Source organism: Dasypus novemcinctus, chromosome 24 (genome assembly GCF_030445035.2).
Source record: "Dasypus novemcinctus isolate mDasNov1 chromosome 24, mDasNov1.1.hap2, whole genome shotgun sequence".
In the NCBI taxonomy this organism is placed as follows: Eukaryota; Metazoa; Chordata; class Mammalia; order Cingulata; family Dasypodidae; genus Dasypus; species Dasypus novemcinctus.
The window spans coordinates 44,832,520-44,842,540 of NC_080696.1; positions in this window are offsets into that span (position 1 = coordinate 44,832,520).

The window sequence follows — 10,021 nt, forward strand, 5'->3', positions numbered from 1 at the left end:
CAAGTAGGAAGTTATTTTCCCAACAAAATGTGACAAAAACTGGGGTAGCCTCCATAAATCCTCCATAATGGGCATTGTAGTGACCTCCTGTGGTAGTTTACATTAGTGCTAGCCATGGAATATTTCTGGTTTACCTCCCGGACCCAGGATAAAATCATTTTTCCTTGCAGTTTAGAGTTGGGAGTGGCCATGTGACTTAGTTTGACCCATAATCTGTGAGTAGAAGTATATTACTTCTAAGTCCAAAGTTAGAGTTAGTAGGTGATTTGCCATACTCTCCATCTGGCATAGCAATGTACAATGCTTGAGTTGGTAGCTTCATCAATCTGGGTCCCAGAATGAATACACATGGCATGGTGCCCCAGGCTAACTCATGGTAGACATGTAGCCTTAGCAAGAAATAAACCTTTGTTGTTATGAGAACATGATTTGGGCCTGTTTGTTACCACAGCAAAACTTAGCCTATCCTGACTGATACACCTCCCTAACATTCTATCTGTCCTTCCCCAATTGTACAACATTAAGGCTCCCACCACTGAGTGTGGTGGACCCTAACTCAACACCTCCCACCTCTAGGTGTGGACTCTGACTGTTCAAAGCCAGTAGAAGTAATCTCATCCATCTTGTATTGATTGCTTCAGTGATAGACCCAGGCTTGTGCCTATTAATCCCTGAAACTCACCTCACCACAATAATTGGATAGAACCCTGTCATACTATTACTGCTCCTCCTCTATTCTCTGCCCGCATTGAAATACCCCATCCTTGCTAAAGGACTGGCATATCAATCATATGCAGTTATTCACAGCTCGGACTCTTCCTTACCTATGATCTAATAATGGTGGCTACACTTCAGAGCTGTGCAGTCCTAGAAACTACACATATGGCAGAAAAATAACAACAGAAGAAATAATTTTGGTTGCAAGTAATAGAAAACCAATTCAAATTGCAATCAACAGCAAAGGGAATTTAATGGCTCACATAATTTTTTGTGGTAGAGTGGGATTCAGGTATGCCTTGATCAGTACACCCATTCTGTTTCTCTTTAGTTCTTTCTGACTTTCCCTATTCCATGTGTTGGCTTCATTTTCAGGCTGGCTTCTCACAAAATGGTCACAAAATAACTGCGAGCAGCAAATGCTTCTTCAGTGACATCCAGAAAGTCCTAATAAGATTAAATGCTGGGAAGTCGACGTGGCTCAACTGATAGAGTGTCCACCTACCATATGGGAGGTCCAGGGTTCAAACCCAGGGCCTCCTGACCCGTGTGGTGAGCTGGCCCACACACAGCACTGCTGTGCACAAGAAGTACTGTACCACGCAGGGGTGTCCCCTGCATAGGGAAGCCCCACGCACAAGGAGTATGCCCCACATTAAGCCACCCGGCGCAAGAAAAGCACAGCCTGCCCAGTAGTGGCGCCACACACACACAGAGCTGACGCAGCAAGATGACACAACCGAAAAGAGACACAGATTTCCAGTGCCACCAAGAATACAAGTGGACACAGAAGAACACACAGCAACAGGGGTGGGGGGGGGGGGGAAGGCAGGGGAGAGAAATAAGAGAAATGTTTAAAAATAAAAAAGATTAAATGCTGATTTCTCATCAGAAACCATGGAAGCAAGAAGGCAGTGGGACAAAATATTTAAAGTGTGGAAAGAAAACACGTGCTAACCAGAAATTTTGTATCTGGCAAGCATTTCTTTAAAGAATGAGGAAAAGATGAAGATGTCCCCAGAAAAACAAGAGCTAATAGAGTTCATCACACCTAAACCTGCCCTACAAGCAAAGCTAATGGGAGTTCTTCAGACTGAAAGGAAGGACACCTGATAGTGATTGAAGTAGCATAAAGAAATAAAGACATCCAATAAAGATAAGCATATGGGTAATTATAAATGCCAGTACTATTATATTGTATTTTTGTTTGTATGTAACTCCACATTTTACTTCTTATGGGTTCTAAAATGCAGATACATAAAAAAGCAATGATAAATCTATAGTTTTAGGCATACAACATGTAAAGATATGTAACAAGTACAATTAAAAGGTGAGGGGCATCGGGATAAAAGAATAGTGTGTGTGTGTGTATATATATATACATACACACATATATATATACTATTGCAGTTAAATTGGTACCAAATCAAACATTATTATAGATATAAGATGTTAAATTTAAACCCCATGGTGATCACAAAGAAAATATATGAAATATATATATGCATAAAGAAAGGAGAAAGGACTCAAAATAGTACAATATAGAAACTCAAATAAATTTGAAACGAGGCATTAGTGGAAGAATTGAGGAATAAAGAAGACTGAATAGCAAAAGGGCAGAAGAAAGGCCTACATTATCAGTAGGTATTTTGAATATAAATGGATTAAACTCCCCAGACAAATGGCAGAATGGATTTTAAAAAGCATGACCCAACTATATGCTGTTTATAAGAGAATCACCTCAATGCAAAGATACGTAGGTTGAAAGTGAAAGGTTGGGGACAAATATACTAACAGAGCTGGGATAGCTATACTAATATCAGATAAAATAGACTTTAAGTCAAAAACTGTTATGAGGGACAAAGAAGGTCACTATATACTGGTATATACTGGTCAATTCAGCAAGAAGACATAACAATTATAAATATTTATGCACCTAATGGCAGAGCCCCAAAATATATGAAGAAGATATTGACAGATTTGAAGGGAGAATAGATGATTCTACATCAATAGTAGAATACTTCAATCTACCACTTTCAATAATGGATAGGACATCTAGAAAGATGATCAATAAGGAACTAGAAGATTGAAGGACACTATAAACCAATCAGACCTAATGGAGATCTATAGAACACTTCACCCAACAGTAGAATACACATTCTTCTCTAGTGTACATAGATCATTCTCCAGTATAGGCCATGTGTTAGGTCATAAAACAAGTCTCAATAAATTTTTAAAAATACTGAAATACACAATGTATCTTCTTTGACCATAGTAGAATGAAACTAGAAATCACTAACAGAGGGAGTACTAGAAAATACCAAAGTACGTGGAAATTAAACAGCATACTCTTAAACAACCGATGGGTGAAAGAAGAAATCACAAGCGAAATTAGGAAATATCTTGAGGCAAATGGAAATAAATATACAATATACCAAAACTTGTGGGATGCTGCAAAGGCAGTGCTGTGAGGAAAATCTTTAGCTCTAAATGTGTATATTAAATAAGAAGAAAGATCTCAAATTGGAAACCAAACCTTACAACTAGAGAAGCACAAACTAAACCCAAAGTGAGTAGAGGATGGAAATAGCAAAGATTTAAGCAGAGTTAAACAAACTGGAGAATTAAAAAAAAAAAAAAAAAAAAAAAAAATAGAACCAACAAAACCAAACTTGGTTCTTTGAAAAGATCGATAAAATTGACAAATCTTTAGTCCACTGACAAAAAATGAGAGAGGACACAAATTATTAAAATCAGAAATGAAACGGGACGTGGACTTGGCCCAATGGATAGGGCACCCACCTACCACATGGGAGGTCCGCGGTTCAAACCCCGGACCTCCTTGACTTGTCTGGAGCTGGCCCATGCGCAGTGCTGATGCATGCAAGGAGTGCTTGCCACACGGGTGTCCCCTGTGTAGGGGAGCCCCATGTGCAAGGGTTGCACCCCGTAAGGAGAACCACCCAGCGCAAAAGAAAGTGCAGCCTGCCCAGGAATGGCACCACACACATGGAGAGCTGACACAACAAGACTTCACAACAAAAAGAAACACAGATTCCTGGTGCCACTGATAAAGTTAGAGATGGTCATAGAAGAACACACAGTGAGTGGATACAGAGAGCAAACAACTGGGGAGTGGGGAAAGGGGAGAGAAGAAAATTTTTAAAATCTTAAAAAAAAAAAAAAAGAAATGAAAGGGAGGGCATTACTACCAACCCCACAGAAATAAAAAGGATGAGGATACTATGAACTATATGCCAATAAAATAACCTAGATGAAATGCACAAATCCTAGAAACAAACTACCTATATTTACTCAAGAAGAAACAGAAGGTCTCAACACATGAATAATTAGTAAAGAGACTGTCTCAGTCATCAAAAACCTCCCAAAAAAGAAAAGCCCAGGATCAGATGGCCTCACAGGTGAGTTTTACCAAACATTCAAGAATAATTTATACCAATCCTGCTCAAACTTCCAAAAAAACTGAAGAGGAGGGAACACTTACAAACTCATTCTGTGAGGCCAATATCACCCTAATACCAAATCTAGGTAAAGATATCACAAGAAAAGAAAATTATAGACCAATCTCCCCTATGAATATAGATGCAAAATTTCTCAATAAAATAGTAGAAAACTGAATCCAACAGTACATTAAAAGACTTTTACAACATGTTTAAATGGATTTATCCCAGGTATGCAAGGGTGGTTCAGTGCAGGGAAATCAATTAATATAAAACACCTCAATACTAGAACAAAGGAAAAAAAAATACATGGTCATCTCAATTGATGCAAAAAGGCATTGGACAAAACCCAACACCCCTTCTTAATAAAAAAAAAAATTAGAAACTATGAATGGAAAGAAATTTCCTGAACATGATAAAGGGCATGTATGGAAAAATCCACTGCTAACCTCATACTTAATGATAAAAGATTGAAACTTTCCCTCTAAGATAAGGAACAAGACAAGGATGGCCACTGTCATTATTGTTATTCAACATTGTACTGGAAGTTCTAGCCAGAGCGATTAGACAAGAAAAGGAAATAAAAGGCATCCAAATTGGAAAGGAAGAGGCAAAACTCTCCCAATTTGCTAATTATATGATCATATAGATAGAAAATCCTAAAAAATCCAAAACGAAACTACTAGAGCTAATAAATTCAGCAGGATACAGAATCAGCAACCCAAAATCAGTAATGTTTCTATATACTAGTAATTTGCAATCTAAAGGAGAAATCAAGAAAAAATTCCATTTACAATAGCAACTAAAGAATCAGATGTCTTGGAATACATGTAACCAGCAATGCAAAGGACTTGTACATGGGAAAAAAGTATAAAATATTGCTAAAAGAAATCAAAGAGGACCTAAATAAATGGAAGGACATTCCATGTCCATGAATTGAAAGACTAAATATCATTAAGATGTCAGTTCTGCCTAAATCAATTTGTAGACTCAACACAATCCCAGTCAAAATTCCAGCAGCCTTTTTGTAAAAATGGAAAAGCCAGTCATCAAATTTATATGGAAGGGTAATGGGCTCCAAGTAATCCAAACCATCTTGAACAGGAAGAACAAAGTTGGTAAATTCACACTTCCAGATATTAAACTTACTACAAAGTTACAATCGTGAAAACAATGTGGTACTGGCACAAGGAAAGACATATAGACCAATGGAATTGAGTTAAGAGTTCAGAAATAAACCCTCACATCTATGGCCAAGGCGATTTTTTTTCCAAACCATTTTTTGTTCTTTATTACATATGAATCCATAATTAGAACATAGTATTGGTCTTTCTTAGTGTTTTATTCAAACTTACAAAAATGTGGCATAGTATATGTTTCACACCATGTCTTGATTTTTTCACTCAAATGCTTGTGATAATTTCTGGCTAATATATTTATTTGTTTTGTCATACTTAACTGTTCTACAGTTTTCTGTTATATAAATACAACACTCCATATTCACTTATTCCCGTACTGGTGGCTACCACATTCCTTTTCTACATGCCTTACCACAAACTGTCATGTAATAAAATCTCTTGTGTCTGAGATTTCTTTTTTAAAGATTTATTTTTTACGCATTTCCCTCCCCTTCCCCGCTGCCCCCCCCCCAGTTGTCTGCTCTCTGTGTCTGTTCGCTGTGTGTTCTGTGTCTGCTTGTATTCTTGTCAGCGGCATGTGGAATCTGTGTCTCTTTTTATTGAATCATCTTGTTAAGTCAACTCTCCTTGTGTGCGTCACCATTCCTGGGCAGGCTGCACTCCCATCACGCCGGGCAGCTTTCCTTATGGGGCGCACTCCTTGCACGCGGGGCTCCTCTGTGCGGGGGACACCCCTGCATGGAACGGCACTCCTTGTGTGTATCAGCTCTGCGTGTGGGCCAGACCATCACACAGTTCAGGAGGCCCTGGGTTTGAACCTTGGACCTCCCATGTGGTAGGCAGATGCCCTATCCGTGGGCCAAATCTGCTTCCCTGTGTCTGAGATTTGACATTTGAATTAAAGTTTTCCCACATTTATATGATTTTGCTTCAGTATAAGTTTTCTGATGAATACAGAGGTTTTCTATCAGGTTGAAACCTTTCCCACATTTATTACATTTATATGCTTGTTCCCCTCTATGGCTTTAAAAATGAGGAGTAAAGGATGACTGTAAAGAATAGATTTACTGTAATACATTTAGGACACTTACATGGTTTATATGTAGTATGAATTTTCTTAATATTCCATGAGGCTTTGCTTCAAATGAAAGCATCCCCACGTTCATTGCAATACTAATTTATGTATGCATATTCTCTTGCTCAATGAGATTTAATGCCTGGCTGAAGGATTTCCAATATTCCTTACATACACAGGGTTTTAATCCTGTATGATACTTCGATGTGAATATAATTCCCACATTAATTAAATCCCAAATGGTTTCTCTGAGGTATAAGTTCTCAGGTATCTCATGAGGTTGAATTTCCAAGGAGATTTTTACACTCATTACACTTAAACGGGATGACTACTGTGTGGGACAAACTATGACAAAATTTACTGGATTCATTCTTTTTTTCTTTACACAGATCCCCTCGTGCTTAGGTAAGCATGAAGCAAATTCTTTCAAAGTGGAATCACATTCATAGAAATGCTATTTTGAGGAAACAAGGCCTGAAGTCAGAGAAAATATTTTCCCAACTTTCTTACATCCTCTGCTTTCATTTTAAGTCTGTGCTGTTGTCTGTAAATGCAACTTCACTCACAAACCTTTTGTTATATCATTCTTTTTTTTTTTAAGATTTATTTATTTCTCTCCCTCCCCTCCCCCACCCCGGTTGTCTGTTCTCTGTGTCTATTTGCTGCGTGTTCTTCTTTGTCCGCTTCTGTTGTTGTCAGTGGCACAGGAATCTGTGTTTCTTTTTGTTGCGTCATCTTGTTGTGTCAGCTCTCTGTGTGTGCGGCGCCATTCCTGGGCAGGCTGCACTTTCTTTCACTCTGGGCGGCTCTCCTTACGGGGTGCACTCCTTGTGCGTGGGGCTCCCCTATGCGGGGGACACAAGGAGGCCCGGGGTTTGAACCGCGGACCTCCCATGCGGTAGACGGACGCCCTAACCACTGGGCCAAGTCCGCCGCCGTGTTATATCATTCTTTCTGCTTCTTACATCCTATGCTTCTTCCTGACAATATCTCTTTTACATTTGTTCTATCATTCATGGCTCTTGCTTCAACTGAGGACCACATCCAGTTTGGCAACTTCACAATGAATAAATGGGAAATAATATAGCACCTGAGTTTTTCTGGGAACAAAATAACACCCCATAAATCAAGCCAGGAACCGTCAAGCTTCTGAAGGATAAAAAAGGTGCAGCTTCCAAAGATGCATGAATAAGATGGCCTGGAAACAGAGGCCAAAATGGTGACCCCAATTGATTTTTGACAAGGGTCCCATGTCCACTCAATGGGGAAAGAATAGTCTCTTCCACAAATAGTAATGGGAAAACTGGATATCAATATGCAAAAAGAATGAAAGTGAGGGAAGTGGATGAAGCTCAAGCAAATGGGTTCCCATCTACCGTATAGGAGATCCAAGGTTTGATACTAAGGGCCTTCTGGTGAAGGCAAGCTGGCCCATGCAGAGTGCTGGCCTGCACGGGAGTGCTGGCCCACATGGAGAGATGGTACAGCAAGATGATGCAACAAAAAGAGACACAGAGGAGAGACAGTAAGAAATGCAGCAGATTAGGGAGCTGAGGTGGTGCAAGAGAATGATCCGCTGTCTCCCACTCTGGAGGGTCCCAGGATCGGTTCCCAGAGCTGCCTAATGAGAATACAAGCAGACACAGAAGAATGCACAGCGAATGGACACAGCAGGCAATGGGGAGGGGGAGTAAGTAAATAAATCTTTAAAAAACATGCACTTTATTAGAAAATAATCTTTTTTAAAAAACATGCAATTTATTAGAAAATTATCTTTTTAAAAAAAAAGAATGAAAGTGGACCCCTACCTCATACCACATAAAACATTAACTCAAAATGGCTCAAAGATCTAAATATAAGAATCAAAACTATAAAACTTCTAAAAGAAAATGTAGGGAGGCATTTCAGGACCTTGTGGTAGGCAATGATTTATTAGAGTTTACACCAAAAGCAAGAGCAACAAGAGAAAAAAATAGGTAAATAGGACTTCATTAAAACTTTTGTGCATCAAAGGTCTTCATCATGATAGTAAAAAGACATCCTACAGAATAGGAGAAAATCTGGAAATCACATATCTGGATGTATCCAGAATATATAAGTCCTATAAATTAACAACAAAAAGACAAACCACCCAATTTTAAAATGGCAAAAAACACTGAATGGACATTTCTCCAAAGAAGATATACAAATGGACAATAAGTACAAAAAAAGATAGTCAAAATCATTAGCCATTAGGGAAATATAAACCAAAACCACAGTGAGATACCATTTCACACTCACTAGAATGGCTACTATTTTTTTTAAAAAGGAAAATAAGTGTTGGAGAAGATAGGGAGATATAGAAACACTTAAGCATTGCTGGTAGGAATGTAAAATGTAATCACTGTGGAAAACAGAATGGCACTTCATCAGAAAGTCAAGTATAGAATTACAATATGACCCAAAAATGCCACTTCTACGTATATATGCAAAAAAAAAGTGAAAACATGGATTTGAACAGATATTTGCAAACTGATGTTTCTCAGGAGCATTATTCACAATTGCTAAATTATGGAAGTAATCCAAATTACTTCAACAGATGAATGAATAAACAAAATGTGATATATACATTCAATGGAATTTTATTCAGCCCTGAAAAGAATGATGTTCTGATGCATGCCACAACATGGATGAACCCTGAGGACATCATGTTGCACAAAATAAGCCAGATACAAAAGGACAAATATTGTATGATCTCACTGATATGAAAGAATTATAATAAGCAAATTCTTAGCATCAGAAAATATAATACAGGTTACCAGAAGTAGGGGTGGGGATAGGAAGTGGGAATAATGCTTCATTGGTACAGAATTTCTGTTTGGGCCAATGGAAGAGTTTTAGTAATAGATGGTGGTGATGGTAACACGACATGTAATTAACACCAACTGAATTATATATTTGAATGTAGTAAGAGGAGAAACTTTAGGTTGCACATGTTACTAGAGTAAAAATTTAAAAAAAAAATACCATAGGACTGTACAACACAAGAAGGAAATACTAATGTAAACTATGGATTAGTTAATAGTACAATTATATTCTTTCATCAATTATAAAAAATAATTACCACACTACTATACAGTGTTAATAATAGGGAGAACTGTGTGTATGTATTGGGGGTGTACTTGGCAACTCTATATTTTCTGCATAGTTTTTCTGTAAATCGACAACTACTCTAATAAAAAAGTATTAAAAGATTTAAAAATTAAGGTGAAATAAAGATATTTCTCATGCCGGAATAAAACAAAATCTAAAAAATATTCAATTCAATGCCAATAGACCTGCAATACAAAAAAATACTAAGGGAAGTTTTGAACCATGAGAAAAATGATTCTATGTGGAAGCACAGACCTATAGGACAGAATGAAGAATACAGGAAAGATAAATATGTGGGTTAATATAAAAACTATTTAAATTTTAAAATTTAATATTTAAAGCAATAATGACAATGTATTGTGAGATTTGTAAAATGAAGAAGTAAAATACATGACAAAAATAGTGCAAAGGGTAGGAGCAGTAAAAGGAATTACAAAATTAACTATAAGTTTCATTATTTGGAAAATTGTATAGTATAATTCAAAATATACTGCAGT